The sequence below is a fragment of the Bos indicus genome, chromosome 18 (genome assembly GCF_029378745.1).
Source record: "Bos indicus isolate NIAB-ARS_2022 breed Sahiwal x Tharparkar chromosome 18, NIAB-ARS_B.indTharparkar_mat_pri_1.0, whole genome shotgun sequence".
NCBI classification, from domain to species: Eukaryota; Metazoa; Chordata; class Mammalia; order Artiodactyla; family Bovidae; genus Bos; species Bos indicus.
The window spans coordinates 42,501,190-42,520,168 of record NC_091777.1 but is presented as its reverse complement, the minus strand read 5'-3'; the positions used below and the strand labels follow the sequence as shown (position 1 = coordinate 42,520,168).

At 45.6% G+C, this 18,979-nt stretch overlaps 1 long non-coding RNA gene across 1 annotated transcript in view; it reads right to left on the bottom strand.

Annotated features, from left to right (window-relative positions):
- The window catches only part of LOC139177096 (uncharacterized), a 39,749-nt gene that overhangs the window by 7,326 nt on the left and 13,444 nt on the right, over window positions 1-18,979 (bottom strand). The gene's annotated exons all lie outside the window — the stretch shown is intronic.

Below are 18,979 nucleotides of genomic sequence, written 5' to 3'. Positions count from 1 at the left end.
CTTGCAGTCCCTTGTCAACATTTCATTTAACCCAGTTTCCACTATCTTTTATGCAAAACTCACATTAACTACAGAATGAAGTGCACAGTCCCAGGCCTGGAAAGGGATGTGAACCATGTACTGAAGCATGTCCAGGTGGAGGACGAATATTTGCCTCTTAAGGACCATCTACTCACTGGCTTAGGGCAGACAGGACTCAGTCCAATTTTAAAATGTGGATTATAACAATGGTCTCAAACTTCAGATTCTGTAACTCTGGGCAAGGCTAAGGAAGCTGGTAAAAGGGTCTGGTTCCAAGGCCACCTATGGAAGACACTGACAAAGAGCCCCTGAAGTAGTAATGATGAAGCTTTTCAGCTTCCCACGGATCTGCAAGTGAACTTGAAAGTGTGCACTCTGCTTCAGCATAGGCATGATTTTTAAAATGCAGGAGAAATAAACAACAATGAACAGTTTGGCTCCGTTTGGGGAGGAGCCCGGCTGGACATCAGGCATGGTCTATTTGCATGTGCGGATGCTCCAGGGCAAAAGCCATCACACAAAAATGCAGCACAGAGAAAATTGCAGGAGGCTCTGAGCGAACAGAGGGTGAACACACAGAGAAGTTTTGGTGTAAACATGTCCTTTTTGAGGATTGGAGATTATTTCTGAAAATCCTGGATTTGCAGCACTTGTTTTGGTAGAAGTAGCTGTCACCAAAGAAGCCGAACGTGGAGCCAACAAAGACTGTCCTTTGAGCTGAGTGCCCTTGTCCTTGAGATGAGGCTTGGGCCCCGCTGGCAGCTTAGCACTGCACGGTTCTGACCACATTTTCTATGAAGAGGACCACCCTCACACTGCCTCTCCTTCTAGGAGAGTTAAACATCTGCCCTGTGTTCCCCCCAACATGCAGACTGCCCCAGCATTCATTTAAGAGCTGCTGTGGTGAATGGCAGAGATGGTGAAGGAAGCAACGAAGAAGCTGGAACTGGGAGCTAGGGGGCTGTTGCAGACACAGGAAGACTTCCTCCCTACACTAGTTCTCAGCATCCTATGTGTCCAGTGAGGCAACTGGACTCCATCAATAGGGGTACTTAGTCATAGAAGTAGTTGAGAAGCTTTGACATGGCATATGGACAACTCATGAAAGAGCAGTAGACATCACAATGAGATATCTGCCCATGTTTTATTTACCTTTATTTTAAATCACTCTGATTACAACAAAGACTCATTTTGGTGTCAGGACACCTTAAATATCTTTCTCACATTTTGCTCATTGCTTTCAGCTAAAAAGGAATGGTTTGAGGCTCAGAGCTCTGGGCAAGCAGAAGCATCAGGCTAGCTTTTAGTGATGATGTCTTGTTTTCATTTTATTCAAGACAAGTGATTGTGGTCTTACATCTACTGTAATGGTGTAAAAGTTCCTTATGTGTGTGAGGACAAAAAATGGGAGAAGTAGGGCAGATGCACTAGTTAAATATCAATAGAAGTGCAAATATTAGGTGGGGGAGGGGTATCAAGTGCCTGATATCTGCAGACACCTGTCCCTCTCTATCTCTAAGAAACCTTCCAGCACATCCTTCTTTTTGTCTCATAAGAACTAGTCAGTGTTTTCAGCTTGTCTACATTTTGCCCCCAGTTTCCATTCAGAGGCTAGATTGGCAATGACCACGGGCTGCATAGCACAATCATTGCCTTTCTTTTCCTGCTGAAACCCCCAGAAAATATCCTTTCTCTCTTATTTATGCCAGTGACGGCTGCACCATCTTGGATTCCCTTGACACTCATATTTCCATCGAAAGACACATATTTGGGTGTGTGTACTACATCAGAACCCAGCAAAATTTTCCTCCTGCCTGTTTACATTAAAAATACTCATTACGATTCAAATTACTTTCAAATTATGCTCATCTGGATTTCTGTGCTTTATAAAGACTCCCATGCCTATCTCTTTGTGAGGTTATAAGTTAAAATATTTTTATTATGATAGAAACCGTTTTAAAGACTCCACAGACATTTGCTAAACTGTGGATAAGATGGCTTCATGCTGCATAAGCCCTCTCTCCCAGCCCAGATAAAAGGAAGGGAAAGTGAGGACTAGAGGTCTGGGGATTGATGCTGCTTCAAGCGTGAACAGGAGGCTTTGCATATCTGCTCTGGTGGTGCCTGAGTGATAGCTCTGCAATCTGGGTTAACTTCACCCATTACTGGCAGTAGGGAGGGTATCATGTGCTAGCCCTGGCACCCTCAATAAGAGTACTGGCATTCTCCAACCTTCATCTGAAAATTAAAAATAAAGGAAAATGCATTTTAGTCGCTATAGGAGGGAACTTTTAGCCCTCAGAGTTTCCAGCAAGGAAATGGGCTTGTTTCAAAGGTAGTGAGTCTGAAGACACCACAGGAAGAGTCTCATCAGAAGCTGGATGGCCACTCCTATTGTAGAAGTTCATGCACAACTTCCAGCCCTGGGACCATGTACTTCATCCCTCAGTTTGATGAATGTTTGCTGCTAAGTCACTTCAGTCGTGTCTGACTCTGTGTGACCCCATAGACGGCAGCCCACCAGGCTCCCCTGTCCCTGGGATCCTCCAGGAAAGAACACTGGAGTGGGTTGCCATTTCCTTCTCCAATGCATGAAAGTGAAAAGTGAAAGTGAAGTCGCTCAGTCGAGTCCGACTCTTCTCGACCCCAAGGACTGCAGCCCACCAGGCTCCTCCGTCCATGGGATTTTCCAGGCAAGAGGACTGGAGTGGGGTGCCATTGCTAGTGGCAGGTAAAAGACATCAGCTCACACTGAACGAGATGCAATGCATTGTAGACACAAAGATGGCAAGGCCAGCACAGCTAGGCCCAGGTGTTTAGATGACACCGTCAGGACGCCCATGTCTCTCACCTTCTCCTTTCTACTTTTCTAAGGCTTCCTTCCCTAGAAAGCAGCCAAGAGGTCTCCAGCTCCCCCAGGCTGACTTTCTACCAGTCAAGCAGTCTGAGCAAGAGAAAGAATCTTTCCCAATCGATCCCAAAAAAGTCTTGAGGTTTTCCTAAGAAAATACTCAGAGATACTCATAAAAATCTATATGTAAGAGCGTTCATTTGTATCTACTTTTGCTGGAAAATAAGTGAAACACCTTAAGTGTCCAGAGATGGAAGCCTGGTTAAATAAACAGTAGCATAACCGAATAGTGGAATACTATGCAACCAGTAAAAATGATTAAACTCATACAAATTTACTTTTTTTTACAAAATAGAAACAGACTCGCAGATCTTGAAATCAAACTAATTGTTACCAAATGTAGGAGGAAGTGGTAAATTAGGGGATTAGGGTTAACATATACACACAACTATATATAAAATAGATAACTAGCTTGGATCTACTATACAGCACAGGGAATTGTACTCAATATTCTAAGTGGGGAAAGGATATGAAAAAGAATGGAGATGTGTGTGTGTGTGTGTGTGTATTTGATTCACTTTGATGTACACCTGAAACTAACACAACCTTGTTTAAGTCAACTATACTCCAACAAAAACTATTTTAAAAATAAATAAAAGTAGCTTGGAAGAAAAGAAATAAATAGTAGTATATCCAAATAATGGAATGTTATGAAACAAGTAAAAGTGTGCTTTCAGAGAGTAATAATGATGATAATAAGATATTCTTGATGTATAGGTAAGCAAGATATGGAAATGAATACACAATAAGGTTGTGGGCTTGTTCCACAATATTTATTCATAGAAAACTAGATGCAGGGCATCTCCTGGTGGTCCATGGGTTAGGATTCAGTGCCTTCACTGTTGGATCCCCAGGTTCAAATTCTGGTCAGGGAACTAAGCTCCTATAGAGCTCTGCAGCATGGCCAAATTGGAAAAAAACAAAAAACTAGATGCCAATGCACTGGTGTATTTTCTGGGAGTGAAGAGATTACAATTATATTATTTAAAATTTGTTCTAACTTATCTGTTATGAATATATATTATTTTATGCAGTTAGAAAAAGGTAAACAAATACTATTTAGAAACCTAGATAAGTATACTAGTGGTAAGAACCTGTCTGCCAATGCAGGAGACATAAGACATGGGTTCACAGAACTGAAAGAGACACGTGTACCCCACTGTGCATCGCAGCACTGTTTATACTAGCCAGGACATGGAAGCAACCTAGATGTCCATCAGCAGACAAATGGATACGAAAGCTGTGGTACATACACGCAATGGAATATTACTCAGCCATTAAAAAGAATACATTTGAATCAGTTCTAATGAGGTGGATGAAACTGAAGCCTATTATACAGAGTGAAGCAAGCCAGAAGGAAAAACACCAATACAGTATACTAATGCACATATATGGAATTTAGAAAGATGGTAACGATAACCTTGTATGTGAGATAGTGAAAGAGACACAGATGTATGTAACAGTCTTTTGGACTCTGTGAGAGAGGGCAAGGGTGGGATGGTTTGGGAGAATGGCATTGAAACATGTAAATTATCGTATGTAAAACGAATTGCCAGTCCAGGTTCGATGCATGACACAGGGTGCTCGGGGCTGGTGCACTGGGATGACCCAGAGGGATGGGATGGGGAGGGGGGTGGGAGGGGGATTCAGGATGGGGGACACAGGTACACCCATGGCAGATTCATGTCAATGTATGGCAAAACCAATACAATATTGTAAAATAAAAGAAAGAAAGAAAGAAATCTAAAAAAAAAAAAAAGAGAGAGAGACGTGGGTGTTCAGTCCCTGGGTCAGGAAGATCCCCTAGAGGAGGAAATGACAACCCACTCCAGTATTCTTGTCTAGAAAATTTTATGGACAGAGGAGCCTGGCAGACTACAGTCCAGAGTGTCACACAGAGTCCAACAGGAGTGAATCGACTTAGCATGCATGCACACACATGCAGATAGTTATACAATGACTGACAAGAGGACTCTCGACTTGGGGCAGCAGAAAGACCCAAAGAAACTGTTCATTTTCTGATCTTAACTGGATTGATTCTTATGGAAGAAATCATCCACTGTGGAGGAGGCAGGATGCTGCTTGCTTCTCTGATGACACACCCAGTGGAACTGGAGCAATGGGCCAGCCAGGAACCTGCAGATGAACTCTGGCCCAGCCCCCGGCCTTCCAGCCACGAGATCTAACTTCAGCCTCGCAGTTACTCACACCCAGGAGACAGCACACAAAGCCATGGTCAGAGGCCCCTGAAATGCGATCATTCCAAATATTTAATGAGATTCTCTCTCTCTCTCTGTCACACACACACACAGACGTGCGCATGCACGCATACACACACAAGCTATATTGTTAAACCAGACTATATGTTTGATATAGTTTTATGTCACAGACAATTCAGAATCTCGCAGGTCTCCTGGATGTGTGTTCAACATCTGGACTTCCTAGTAAAAGCTGTGTCACCTCTCTGGTATGCATTATGCACATTAGTGGCCTATGGAGCCCTCGAGGCGATGGGCACACTGCAGGGTGAGCCCTAGCACTAATGCCCCAACTACAGCCAGAACGCCGCAGCCAGGAGCAAGCCCCTTGGTTGCCAGTTGCCAGCCTAAGGTTACTAATCCTGTCCCCTGCCCTCTGTTTCCAGGAGCTTGACAATTCTGAGACCCACTCCAACACCATACCTTTCCAAACCAGGCCTCCCGGGGCCTGAATCATTGACTTTTCATGGCTGTACATGTTCCAGATAGTTCCTGATCCATCCTCCCCGTTTATGAGGTCACTTGAGAAGGGGTTCTAGGGAAATGTGAATTGTGGCCACACATTTAGGGGCCGCGAGGCCAAGACTTGGTAGGAAAGGCAAGAGAGAGAACTGCAAATAAGGAATAAGGGACAAATGCATTCACTTATTCACTGAAAGCCTGATATAAATATACTAGCTGCTCTGAACACAGGGCTGTGCAAGGGACACAGGCCTTCATTACAAGCCACAGAGGGTGACATGGAGATAACTGTGAGCTCATATGAGGGTGCATCCTGTTCAGGAAAAATAGCAGATGCTATTAAAAAAAAAAATACACCCCATGAATGAATGAATGAATGAGTAAGACTTACAGCAGAGTGGTCTGGCCTAGTTTGGGGGCAGGGAAGAGCCATTCAAGCTGAGACCTAAAAAAAGGATGGGCAGGAACTGATCCAGGAAAGACAGAGGTCCCCAGAAGGAGAGAGAACAAACACCCAGGAAGGAGGGAGAAGAGGTCCTGAGTCTTTGGTACCCAGCACACACAGGGATTTTAGGTCTGGTAGGGATAATTCTGGTTGTTTCTCCAGGAACAGTAAGAAGTGGTGTTTTAACCACATCTGAGCAGCTCAGTGGTAAAGAATCTGCCTGCCAGTGCAGGAGACCCAGGAGAGGTGGGTTCAATCCCTGGGTCAGGCAGATCTCTTGGAGGAAGAAATGGCAACCCACTCCAGTATTCTTGCTTGAAAGCTCCCATGGACAGAGGGGTCTGGCGGGCTACAGTCCACTGGGTTGCATGGAGTTGAACACGACTGATCACACATGAACACACAGGACTTCCTGTGTGGCCCAGCCACAAGCCCCAGCCTTCACTCCCAAGCAGGCCAGTTGAGTAGCATCAGTTCTGAGTGGACGTGTTAAGAGAACACCGGCCTGAGAGAACTGGGGCTCCATGGGCAGGAGGTCATTGGGCCACAGCCATGGACATAGTGGGAGGAACTGGGAGCTTTTAGATGGAGAGACTGGTCTCTGCGCTGTGCAGTTCAAGCCTTTCATGGCAGACAGAGGATGAGCAGAGTGAGTCTGGAGACACTCTTGAGAGCTCTGATCCACAGCTTCCCAACCAAGGAGGCAAACTGTGAGCTGTGGAAGAAGAACCCAGCCATGGTGAGCACCGCCCATGGGAGCTGGTCTCAGGAGGCCACACAGTCGAGGCCTTGACTGTACCTAGAGCCTGGACACATTGAGGAAGCTATGGAGGGGCTTCTGCACGAGGACCCTGTGGTCCCCCAGAGGTGCTTAGAGTCCTCAAGAAGAACTTACATCCAGTCCTTATCTTCATACTATTCCTCCCTCTCTGTCTTGGGCCAAGAGGAGTGTCTGTGATGACTCTCTCTGTTGCAATGGTGATAAATCCAGGCAGAAAAAAAAAAGCATCTAAGTGGGTTGGGCATGAGTCAGTGAGAAGTCTAAGTGTGGTCTAGCCAGGGACATAAACTCTGGCCGGACATGCGGCAAACGCATGCCCACTGGCAGCCCTAACATCACACCGTCCTCTCAGCAACTGGCCAGAAAAGCAGCTTCTCAGCCCTCGAAATTCAGGCACAAGTTCTGCATTAAACTCTCAGTTGCCCAGACTGGGCCACGGAACCATCCAACACCAGCCTCAGGGGACCGGCTGGAGGCAGTTCACTGACTCAGCCTGGACCACAAGATTTCCCTGGAACTGGGGCCTATTGAGGGGAAGGGGGCAGCATTTTCTAATCACACCCAAACCTCATGGATTGCTGTCAGTGGAAGAAGGAGGGAAAAGAGCTGGGCCACCAAACCCGACAGTTGTCTTCTCCAATATGGAAGGACATCCACTCATGGGCTCCTGGGCCCCACCCCACTTCCTCCAGCCTCTGCTTCAGCCCCAGACAGCCTCCTACAGGAAGTGCTGGTGGACGCCCAGAGGGGAGCACGTCATCCCATTTACACACTTTATATCATGCTTAGAAAAACCCACCTGTGATATCAAGTAACCTAAATGTCCATCGACAGATGAATGGATAAGGAAGATATGGTATAAAAGGGAACAAAACTGGGTCATTTGTAGTGATGTGGATGAACCTAGAATCTGTCATATAGAGTGCAGTAAGTCAAAAAGAGGAAAACAAGTATCGTATATTAACACGTACATACGGAATCTAGAAAATGCTACTGATGAACCTGTTTGCAAGGCAGGAATAGAGACACAGATATAGAGAACAGATTTGTGCACCCAAGAGGGGAAGGAGAGGGTGGGATGGACCAAGAAGGTAGCACTGACATATATTCACTGCTATCTGTGAAATAGCTAGCTGGTGGGAACCTGCTGTATCACACAGGTGCTCAGTGCTCGGTGACAACACAGAGGGGTAGGATGATGGGCGGAGGCTCAAGAGGGAAGGGATATATATGTATTATATGTGTAAGTACAGCTGATTCACGTTGTGGTATAGCAGACACTAACACAACATTCTAAAGCAATTGTACTCCAATGAAAAACAATTAACAATTGATTTAAAAAAAGAAAAATCCACCTGTGAAGTTAAGGTTGAATTCTTTATTCGCCATGCTCATGTTTGCTGTTAAAAGAGCCCCCTCCCATGCCCAGCCCAGTATTGCTGCTCTGAGAAAGAACACCTTCCTTTTGACTTCAATTATGCTTCCAGACTCGTCAGCACCAACCACAGAGGTTCTGTCCTGAGTAAGAAGGAATCTGAGTTTGGGGTTTTCCCTGTACTTTTCCTCCTGATTCTCTAAGACATTTTTCACAAAACATAGTATTTTTCTCTTTGGGGCAAAAAAAAAAAGAAATTATACTTCTGCCTTTTCTCCCTTCTTATAGAAATATTTATGATCTCTCTACTAAATAATGTATTTGAGGATGACTGTACATCGTGTATAGGCATAAAATGGGATGCAAGATCTTAAATTATGTAGACATAATTAGACTGCAAATCCTCTTCCACAGCCCCACATTTAGGTTTCAGCACTGAAGGTATTTGTTTCTTCCTTAGGTGAATCAATATAGGTACCACTGTCCCGAAGATTCAAATTCATTATTGTGGAGTGTTTGGATTTCTTAAAAGCTTTTCTCTCATGCATGCACACAGAAAGTTAACGGTTTTCTTTCATTTCTGAATGTGTAAGAAGATGTTCATGGACTTTAGAGGCAGCAGGCACGTGTGTGCCGAGCTTCCCCTTCTCACCACGGCTCCTCTGGGTGAGGCACCAGACTGGATACCCAGTAAGGCAGCCGGTCAGGGAGGGTGACCTGGAGAGGGGGCAGCAGCTCTGACGTGCTCTGAGCAAACCTTCAGGACTTCCTTTCCACGTGTCCTTCCATCACTGGTACTCCTCTTCCAGGAAGGCGAGCTGCCTCCTGCCCCTGACGGCCCACTCTGCCTCCAGCCCCTAGAAAGCCTGACCAATTAGTGCCATATGACTAATTCAGATTCATTGTCATGGATCAAATCGCAACAACATATTTCCAGTTGCCAGTCTCTGTTTTCCAATTGTCCCTCTGTTATCCGTCTAAGTAAACATTTGTTCTGCTTATCGTTTCTGAGCAAAGACATGAATCACTCGCCCAGAAGAAACCACAGCAGCAGCTGTTGCCTATTAGGAATCGACATTTGGGAACAGGGCCCACTAAACGGAACTGCAGACTCAGGTCTGCTTTTGGTTTGTCCCCATCCTAGAAAAGGAAGCCCAGGGCACTCTGGAGGACCAGCGGCCATGTCAACCTACCTTGGTGGTAGGCCCTAGGAGCAACCGGAAGCCCCTGGCTCAGAGCTGCTCAGTAGCCTTCCTTCTACTGACTTGCCAGGTCACCTAAAATCCCACACATAGTGTTGCCGTTTGGCAGCTATTTCCATAAAGTTTGTGGGATAGTGCGAGTTGTTGCCTGAGGTGTCTACACGTGGGCTGGTTTGCTGCCATTGAAATCATATTGCAGAGACCTCTGGTAGATCCTGGCTTCTAGGGGAGGATGGCAGGGAACCTTAAGATGAGGAGCTCTTGGCGTTTAGGGGTTTGTCTGGTTTTGCAGCAACTTACATGGGAAACATATTTTGTAATAGGCTTGGTGCTGGGCATTTCTAAAAGCTTTACATAGGTGATTTAATCCTTAAAACCCAACCAGCTGGCAGAAAGGGTGACATAATCAAAGCAGGCAACAGACGAAGAAATGGAAGTTTCGGATCAGAGAAGGTTTCAAGCCTGGGCTGAATTTGGACGAGCAGGTTATGTGGGGAGAGGGAGGAAATGACTTTTATAAGTGTGGGTAAGATGGGGATGCTCAGCTATAATTCTAATGGACAAGTTTAAAACTTAGCAGAGTTGCAGGTACAACATCTGAGGAAGTCCCAAGCCCCTCTCAGGGCTCAGGGTCGAAACTGGACACCCATCCCGAGGGGAAAGGGCAGTGACTTCATCAGATGATTCCTTAAGCACTCAATCCCATGAGTCTTCTGCAGTACCTAGCAGGAATCTGCATACCCCAGTGCTCAATAAGTGCATAGTAGTGGGGATAGGAATAAGTTTAAAGATGGTCTCCATCATCACAATTTAAAAATTTTACTCAAAAAAAGACAAGGAAGGGAATGAAAAGATAAGCTACCAACTGGGGGAAAATTTTTCAAATCACCTATTCAATACAACAAAGAGCTTGCACCTTTAATATACAAAGAACTCTCAAAACTCAACGATAAAACAAACAACTCAATTAAAAAACAGACATACACTTCAAGGGACACTTTACCAAAACGATGTAAGGATGATGAAGAAGCGCATGAAAAGTGTTCAACATAATTAGTCATTAGGGAAATAGAACTTAAAACCATAATGAGATACCACTATATACCTATTAAAATGACTAACAACAGCAACAACAAAAGTACTGTCAATACCAAGTTCTGGTTAGGTCTAGCAACAGGAACGCTCGTGCATTGCTGGTGGGAAGAAGAGTAGCGGAGTAAGTCTATAAAAGGGTTTGGTCATTTCCTGTAAATGTACATTCACCCTGTAACCCACACAATCCTACTCCTGGGTACCTTCCCAAGTGAAATAAAAATCTGTCTTCACACCAAACCCTGTGTACAAATGTTTGTAGCAGCACGATTCATAATTGCCGAAACAGAAAACAGCCCAAATGTCCTTTGAGGGGAGATGGATAATTGCTCTGCGGTATATCCCTACGATGGGACATCACTCAGCAACAAAGAGAAACAAAGACTGATGTATGCAATAATTTGGGTGAATCAAAAAGTCATTGTGCCAAATGAAAAACCAGTTTCGAGAGGTTACATACATATGCTCTGATTCCACCTGTATGACATTTTTGAAGAGGTACGTTGTGGAGAACAGACCAAAGCTTACTAGGGGTCTGGGGTAAGGGGTGGGTGTGTCCAAAAAGGGGGAAACATGGTGGAGTGGGGTTTTGTGGGGCCGGAGGGTGATGGAACTCTTTTGTATCCTGACTATAGTAGAGGGTACAGGAATCTACACCTGTGTTAAAATGCCTAGAACTTGTATTACATAAGGAAAAGTTTACCTCCTGACCTGCCTCTGCTCGTTGAGAGAAGAGGGAACTGGGGGTCTGTGTTTAACAGCAGACTTGCTCTAAATCTCACTGTTTTGTGTTTGATATTCACTCTAGCTTTTCAACACCCATCTTTCAGATAATTGGGGAGGGGGTCATAGGTTCTTGAATGTGGGCCAGACTGCCTCCCTCGAAGGTGACCTCATGCCACGTGTGGTGTCTCCTAAGCCATGTGTGGTGTGCTCTGAGCTACTGGGGGTTCCGCCTGGCAGATTGACCCCAGTGTTGCTGCAGACAAGCCTCTCCCATCCACGTTCCACCCTTTTCAGTATCAGGTTATAGACACCGAGTTTGTGTTTCTGCTTGGCATTCTTGCCCTCTCATTTATTTGCCATGGTTTTGTTTTGTTCTCTGTTTGTGGGATGGTTAGAAGAGAAGGCAGAAGAAACTTCTTTCACCTGCCAGCTTAATCCAGACGTCATAACTACATCGTCAGAAGGCTCCTAGGCATTGTGCATCAGTGAAAGGAGGGATTAAACCAAGAAAGAAAAGACAGAAGCTCCAGGAAGCAGGGTATCCAATGTCTGAAAGAGGGGAAGGGAGTTCCCAGGTTGGCAGTGATTAAAAGCTCCAGACAATAGCTGTGATGACACTCAAGTACAGACCAGACCATACCATCAGAGGACTCAGCAGACGCCTCCAACAGCAAGAGACCATCTGATACATTCGACCTTGTGAAAAGTCATATGGAGAGGTTGTAGGGGTGGCTTAATCGTATGTACCAAGAAAATCAAGCAGGACTTCCCCGGCAGTCTAGCGGTTAAGAATCCAGCCTTCCAATGCAGGGGATGTGGGTTCGATCCCTGGGCAGGGAACTAAGATCCCACATGCTGTAGGGAAACTGAGCATCACAACTACTGAGGCTGAGCTCTCTAGAGCCTGTGCTCTGCAATAGGAGGAGTCCACACACCACAATGAGAAAAACCCTGTGTGCCTCAAGATCCAGCACAGCATCCCCCAAAAAAAGAACAGAAACAATCAAAGTATCCTGCTATACTACCTAACTCAACAGTGAACAATATTTATATAATAAACAATGAATGCTAATTTAATAGAACCTTGTGAAATAATTGTTGTGAAGCAGTGGGGTGGGGGGTGAGGTGAGTAAGAAGGTCAAGGTCACACCACAAGTCAAAACAGAGAGCTGGGACTTTTAGGTGCCTTCATACTTGTCATCGTGTGCCCAGAGAAGCACTGTCTATTAGGGTGCAGTCAGGGTTTGTGGGGGGTGCAGAGTCCACCACAAGAGAACCAGTAGCATCCGTGTCTGTCTTCCCCCCATCAAAGGGGAAACTGCTTTCAATACCTCTGTGGTCCTGCCACCAGCAGAGGGTGAAGGGTGGCGAGGCCCCTGCCCCAGGACTCTGGGTCCTCAGTTAGAAACCAGAAATGAGCAGTCGGCTCTGCTCCCAAGCTTATTGTGTTCAGATGGCCCCAGCCCAGTCATACTTGCCAGTGCCCAGCTGGGAACTGGGGCCACAAAGACCACATCTGAATTTCAGCTGATACTCAGAAGCCTCCATTAGGACCCTCAGCTCAGAAACATGATGAAATCCCCTTCCTTATAGCCTCTGGAGAAAGCAGGGTAAGACTGCTGTTCTCATCAAGCATCTGAGACTGGGAGAACTTATCCCCTGAAGCCCAGATAACAGGTTGAGGGACCAGCCTGGAGAAGGGATGTGGGAGACTGATGTCCTGCATAGCAGGCTCAGTGTTCCCTGCTTTCAGGAACTGGAGAGGTATATTAGGTCAGAGAGAAGTTATAGACCTCTGATCCTATTCCACCTGTGACAGCAGAAGTTATTAGATATTTAGGGACCATTTACTTGTGTTCCCCTTCTGAGGATCATTGGCATTCATCTCATCTTGTTGTTTGCTTCAAGTCCTATTTGTGAGCCTTTAGCTGTGGTGTTCCTCTGCCAGTAGCGCCTTCCCCCAATCTGACTCTTTCCCACTTTTCTAGAAAAGGGTTTAGATGGTAAAGTCACAGGGCCAGGAGCCTGTAGCCTAGGGGAACTTCAGAATTGAAAGCCCAAACCCTATAACCCACCTCCTCTTCTGAGACACCCACTATTGTTTCAGAATTGTGTAACTGAGTCTTTTTAATGGGACTATAAACTCTCTGAGAACAAGAATTGTATTACGGTCAGCCAAGCTGTGTAACAAACAGGCCCAACAGGCAAAATTTCTACACAGTTGGATGTTTATTTCCTGCTCAAGTGGCAGTCTTTGAAGTGTTACTCAGGGACCCAGCCTCCCTCTAGTTTGCGGCTTCACTTTTCCCTGGCTCCGCATCGTCATCTGTGTCCAGCTGATGGAAGCTGCCAAGAATGGAGGAGTGTTCCCAGGGGCTTTTTGTGGCTTAGGCCTGACGCTAGAACACATCCCTTCTGCTCACGTTCCATCTGAGGAAACTGAGATGACCACATCAACCTACAAGGGAGAATGAGACATGCAGTCTACCTGGGTGCCCAGCAAGGGTGTGGCCTCAGTAGACCAGCTCTTCTGCATTTCCCAACCCCCTTCCATGCTCCCTTCCCCTCCAGAGCCCAACACAGAGAAGGACCTTCAGAGGAAGTTCCAGAGAACTTGGTGAGGTTGGCCTGAGGCTGCCAGTGCTCTGTAGAGAGAAGAAGCTACTCATGTCAGGGATGAGCTCTACCTGAGGCGCCCTCACACTGGTACCTGTGAAGCCCCTCAGGCTGTGGGCCCTGCAGCAGCTGCGGTTGCATCAGAACACGGGCTGAAGGCTGGTCTTGACATCCACAGAAACCTCATCCTAGTCTCTTCCCACGGAGGTGACCTCTGTGCAGAAATCTATGCCAGGTACCAGGCAGATGGGCCTCAGGAACCCCTTGAGCTGCCACTGTGTGAGGAAACTTGGGTCTTTGGTCATGGCCTGGGCAATGTGGAAGGTGAGGATGCCCTTGAAGAGAGTGGTTTCAGTGGAGCGGCAGCGACAAGAGACAGACTAAGGGCTTAAGGAAAGAACACAGGTAAATGCGCTGGAAGTTCATTTTCACAATTAATTAGAAAAAACAGGGCTGAAAGTGTGTGTCACAACACACACACTCATAAACACACATGTGCACGCACAAATATGCCTGGACCAAGTACCCCTCTCCAGAATGCCTGCTTTCCACTATTGCTATCTCAGCCCCATCTTTCCCCTTTTTCATTCCCCGCAAGAAGCAGTTGGCTTGGGATTCAGGTACCTCAGTGTTGCAAAGTGACTGCAGGCTGTGCAGTGAAGAAAGACTCCTTTTCAGATGCCCTACCTTCAAAATAGATCTTCAGCCCCACCGTAGCCAGTACTATGGGCCAAGTGACCACTGTGTCCTGCTGGGACCAGGGTCCCTGCCTACTCACTGACCCCCTGACCTCACCTTTGCCCACCTAACTTCATCATCCACATAGCTGCCCTTGTGATCTTCCAAAATCATCAAAGTGATGGTTTACACCTTCCATTGGCTTCCATATCCCCACCTCTCTATTCTCTTCTCCTGCTCCATATTCTTCACAGCAATTCATTCTACCTTTAATCATATTTATTTTTATTCATTTCACTTGGCTATTTTCTCTTTCCCTGGAAGCTGAGGTCTGTAAGAGTTGGCCTTTGTCCTCTCCACTTCTGTGCCACGGCACCTTAGGCATGCTGGTATTTTATCAAAGACATGCAGTTTCCTTAAGCCTCAGTTTCCTCAGCTAACAAAGGGGAACGATAAATTCTGTGTGCTTCACCTCATCCGGGATTGTGGAGATTAAATGAGAAGGCAGAGCAGACCCTGAGGTCTGCAGCATCAGCGATGCCGCTGGATCCTGGTTAAGCCTGCTGCCTGAGAATTCTAATTCTGCAGGGTGCTTTCCTGTCATCACAAGCCCCTTCTGAGGTCAAACCATGACGTCTTCACCAGAAACAATAGGCCCAGCGCTCCTCCCAGTTGAGAAACCTGGGACTCTATTGAAAATAAATTAGTAATGCCTCACTCTCATTGAAAAAAAAGTCTCAGGGAGATTTACAATTTTCTTTTTTCTAAGTGTACAGAACAACATAAATCAAAAGGAGCAATGGTCTACCTTGCGTTTTGACTACTTTGACCCTCTTCAACCTCTGCCAATTTTTATCTCATTTTTGTTTAACTTTATACATCAGAGTTTAATTTGAGAACTGGTCGAGAAGGCAGTGATGTATAGGTTACATCAAGTGCAGCTGAAATTACCCTGTCCCCGGGGACTTCGGACTGAAGGGAGGGTCCCTGTCCTCTTTCAGGGAGTAGAAGAGGAATGGTAGACTTTGCCCCTTGAACCCAGCCCCCCTCCACCCAGCTGGCTTCGGCACTGCCTCTTGTTTATTGATCCGGCCAGGTTTGAGGCGCTCGCAAGATTGCATCCATGCAGGGCTCAGGCTGCCCAGCTCGGTCCCAGGCTCAAATCACCAGCCACGGGGGACAATATCATTTTAGGAACCAGAGAAGGAGTTCTATCAGCATTGATTTTTCCTCTTCTTTAAAGTGTTATCTTCTCTAGGAAAGTGTGCCCAGCTGGCAGTGTAGTCTGGCCAAAGAGAATGCTGGCCTTGCTTCCCTGAATGTCCAGAGTGGGGCCTCACATCCCACAGATTACTCGGTAAGAATTGATGCTTGAATGAATGAATGAGTTGTGTTCTGCTTCCTCTTTACGACTGGTGTTCTAGCAGCCTCATAATAGGGTTTCTCTGGTGGCTCAGATAGTAAAGAATCTGCCTAAATGCGGGAGACCTGGGTTCAATCGCGGGTTGGGAAGATGCCCTGAAGAAGAGAATGGCAACCCACTCCGGTATTCTTGCCTGGAGAATTCCATGGACAGAGGAGCCTGGCGGGCTACAGTCCATAGGGTCACAAAAGAGTCAGACACAACTGAGCAACCTATACAAACACAAATGGATGAATTGGGTCACTGGCTTAAGAACTGGTGAGTGGCTACTGGTCCTGGAAATTTCCTTACAGATGCTCGGGACTAGGGAGATCTTGAGATTGTCTCATCTGCCTCTCCTCTGTCACATCAATGTTCAGCAAGACAACCTGGCTGGGGGCTGGACAACTTCTACTAAACACCCCGAGGGACAAGCCACACAAGCAGTGACCCAAGGGTTAGCATTTTTTTTTTAATGTACATCTCCTTCACAGCCCTTATCACAGTTTGAAATTACAGACTTCCATAACAATTTGAGTAAAGTCTGTGTCCCCACTAGACCCTAAGAACACTGAAAAGTTCTGTAATTAATTCGCAAGAAAAGTCTGTCTGCTCACCTGTATTTCCAGGGCCGGGCACAGGGCTTAACATCTGGGAAGTGCTCAATAAATGTTTCTGAATGAATGAGTCCAAAACAAACCGGGCTGGGGAGATACTGTGGTGTATCATTAGCAAGGCAGGAAAGAGGTAAAAATGCCCAGGTAAGGTAGTCATATTACATGTGACCACCTGACCTACTGCCAACACAAAAGGCCAGTAAAGGGTATGAGGGAGGCATATGGTCGCTGGATTTGGGGACTAAGTTAAGATGCCAAGGACAGCAAGTTTCTCTGGAAGACTCCTTGTCTGGACTTGCACTGCCCCATCTAGTAGCTATTAGCTACTTGTGTGGCCACTGAGCACTTGAAACGTGGCTGATCTGAACTGAAATGTGTTGTAAATACAATACATACACCAGCTTTCAAAGGTTTACATGAAAAAAGAATACAAAAATCTATTACGAATCATTTTATATTGATTACATGTTGAAATGACACTTTGGGGGCTATGATTAGTTAAATAAAATATCTAATTGAATGAAGCTCACCTATTTATTTTGCTTCTTTTTAAATGGGGCTATAACAAAATGAACTGAGAAGGGCGTGGGTGCATAGCGGCAGAGCTGGAAGAGGGGGTGGGAACCAGTGCGAAATGGAGTGCATTGTGAGAAAATCACTTGTTTATTTAAATATTGTACTTATTAAAAAAAGAATCTGGATAAGAAATGTGGGTATTTATAGTAATAATCAAAAAGGGGAAAGGGAATATATAAATTATATTTAAAAAAGGAAATTATTATAAGACACTCGAACAAAAAATTTACATCTTTAAAATATCTGGACTTCAACCTCAGAATGAGCATATCTTTTAAAAGCTCTTGGAAAACACTTCCTTACTCTCTTTGTCTCCTTTCTTTATAAGTCATCTTTAAGTCCCTTTGGGAAACTTCTTATAAATGAGGATTTGCCTCTCAAGGGATTCCTCTGGTTAGGAAAGTGTTTTATTAAAAAATATATGTTTGCCGCAGAATGCTGAGCGATATAATTAGCTGGACCCTTCTGTTTTATTTTAAAAGGCTGTATGGCCAAGTTCTAATTAAACATATTCTCAGGACATTTGAAATGTGAAGGTGCCTCAGAACTGGGCACTAAAATAAAGGAAGTGAAGGCTTGGGGGATGCAAGCTGGAATGCAGGCACTCTGGCCACAGTGTACCTGGCATTTAGCCTCATTTCTGTTCCTGAGCACACAGCTGCCATGACCCATAAGCCCATCCCAGTTTACCATTGCTGGGACCCTGCCCTGAACCTGGGAGACAAAGAGTCCTGGGCTGGGATTCTGGGGTTCTGGGTGTGTGATAGGTAATCATGTCCAAAGTGAGAGCTTTTAAGGTCCCCACTAGCCCTGACATTCTGATTGTACATCTGGATATGTTTCTCTAGCTAGTTCTTGCCACATAGCATAGCAACATTCCAAATGCCCATACTTCATTTACTTTGTGAATCCAGGAATAAAATACAAGACCATGGACGGCTCATCCAAGAGAGGCAGTGCCACACCCTCATTTGCAAAATGAGTAGAGTGGTGCTCACCTATTCCCTCTTGAAAGTATTTCTTCTTGGAAATACTCTGTCTGCAAACAGCAGATGGGCTGGGAGCCCAGAGGAGGTGAGTTTAGAACAACCTCTTCTAAATTCTCCCACCTTGGCATCTGAGTAGTAACCCCACTCTTTGCAAAGCATTTACCCATCCATTAAACCCTCTTCAGAAGCAAACAGAACTCTCAGTCTTTGCTGCTGGGGACACAAAATGATAACATCCACTTTGGAAAACAGTTTGGCAGCTTCTTATAAAGTTACACATACTCTTACCATGTGTGTGCATGCGTGTGTGTGTGTGTGTGTGTGTGTGTGTGTGTGCGCGCTCAGTCATGTCTGATTCTTTATGACCCCATGGACTGTGGCCTGCCAGGCTCCTCTGTCCTTGGAATTTTTCCAGGCAAGAATACTGCCATGGATTGCCATTTCCTTCTCCAGGGGATCTTCCCAACCCAGGGATCGAACCCGAGTCTCCTGCGTCTTCTGCCTTGGCAGGCAGATTCTTTTACCACTGTGCCACCTAGGAAACTGGGACTCTTACCATAAAACCCAGAAATCCCACTCCTAAGCACTGGGATGCAAGAGAAATGAAGACTTATGTTCATACAAAACCTGTATGTCCAAGTATAGGAGCTTTATTCACAGTCACCCTAAACTGGGGACAACCTAATTAATTGTCCTTCAACAGATGCGTGAATAAGCAAACTGTGATCCATTTACACCAGCTGTTGAAAAACTCAACAACATGGATAAATCTCAAACGCAGAGTGAAAGAAGCCAAACCCCAAAGGTAACCTACTGTATAACCCCATT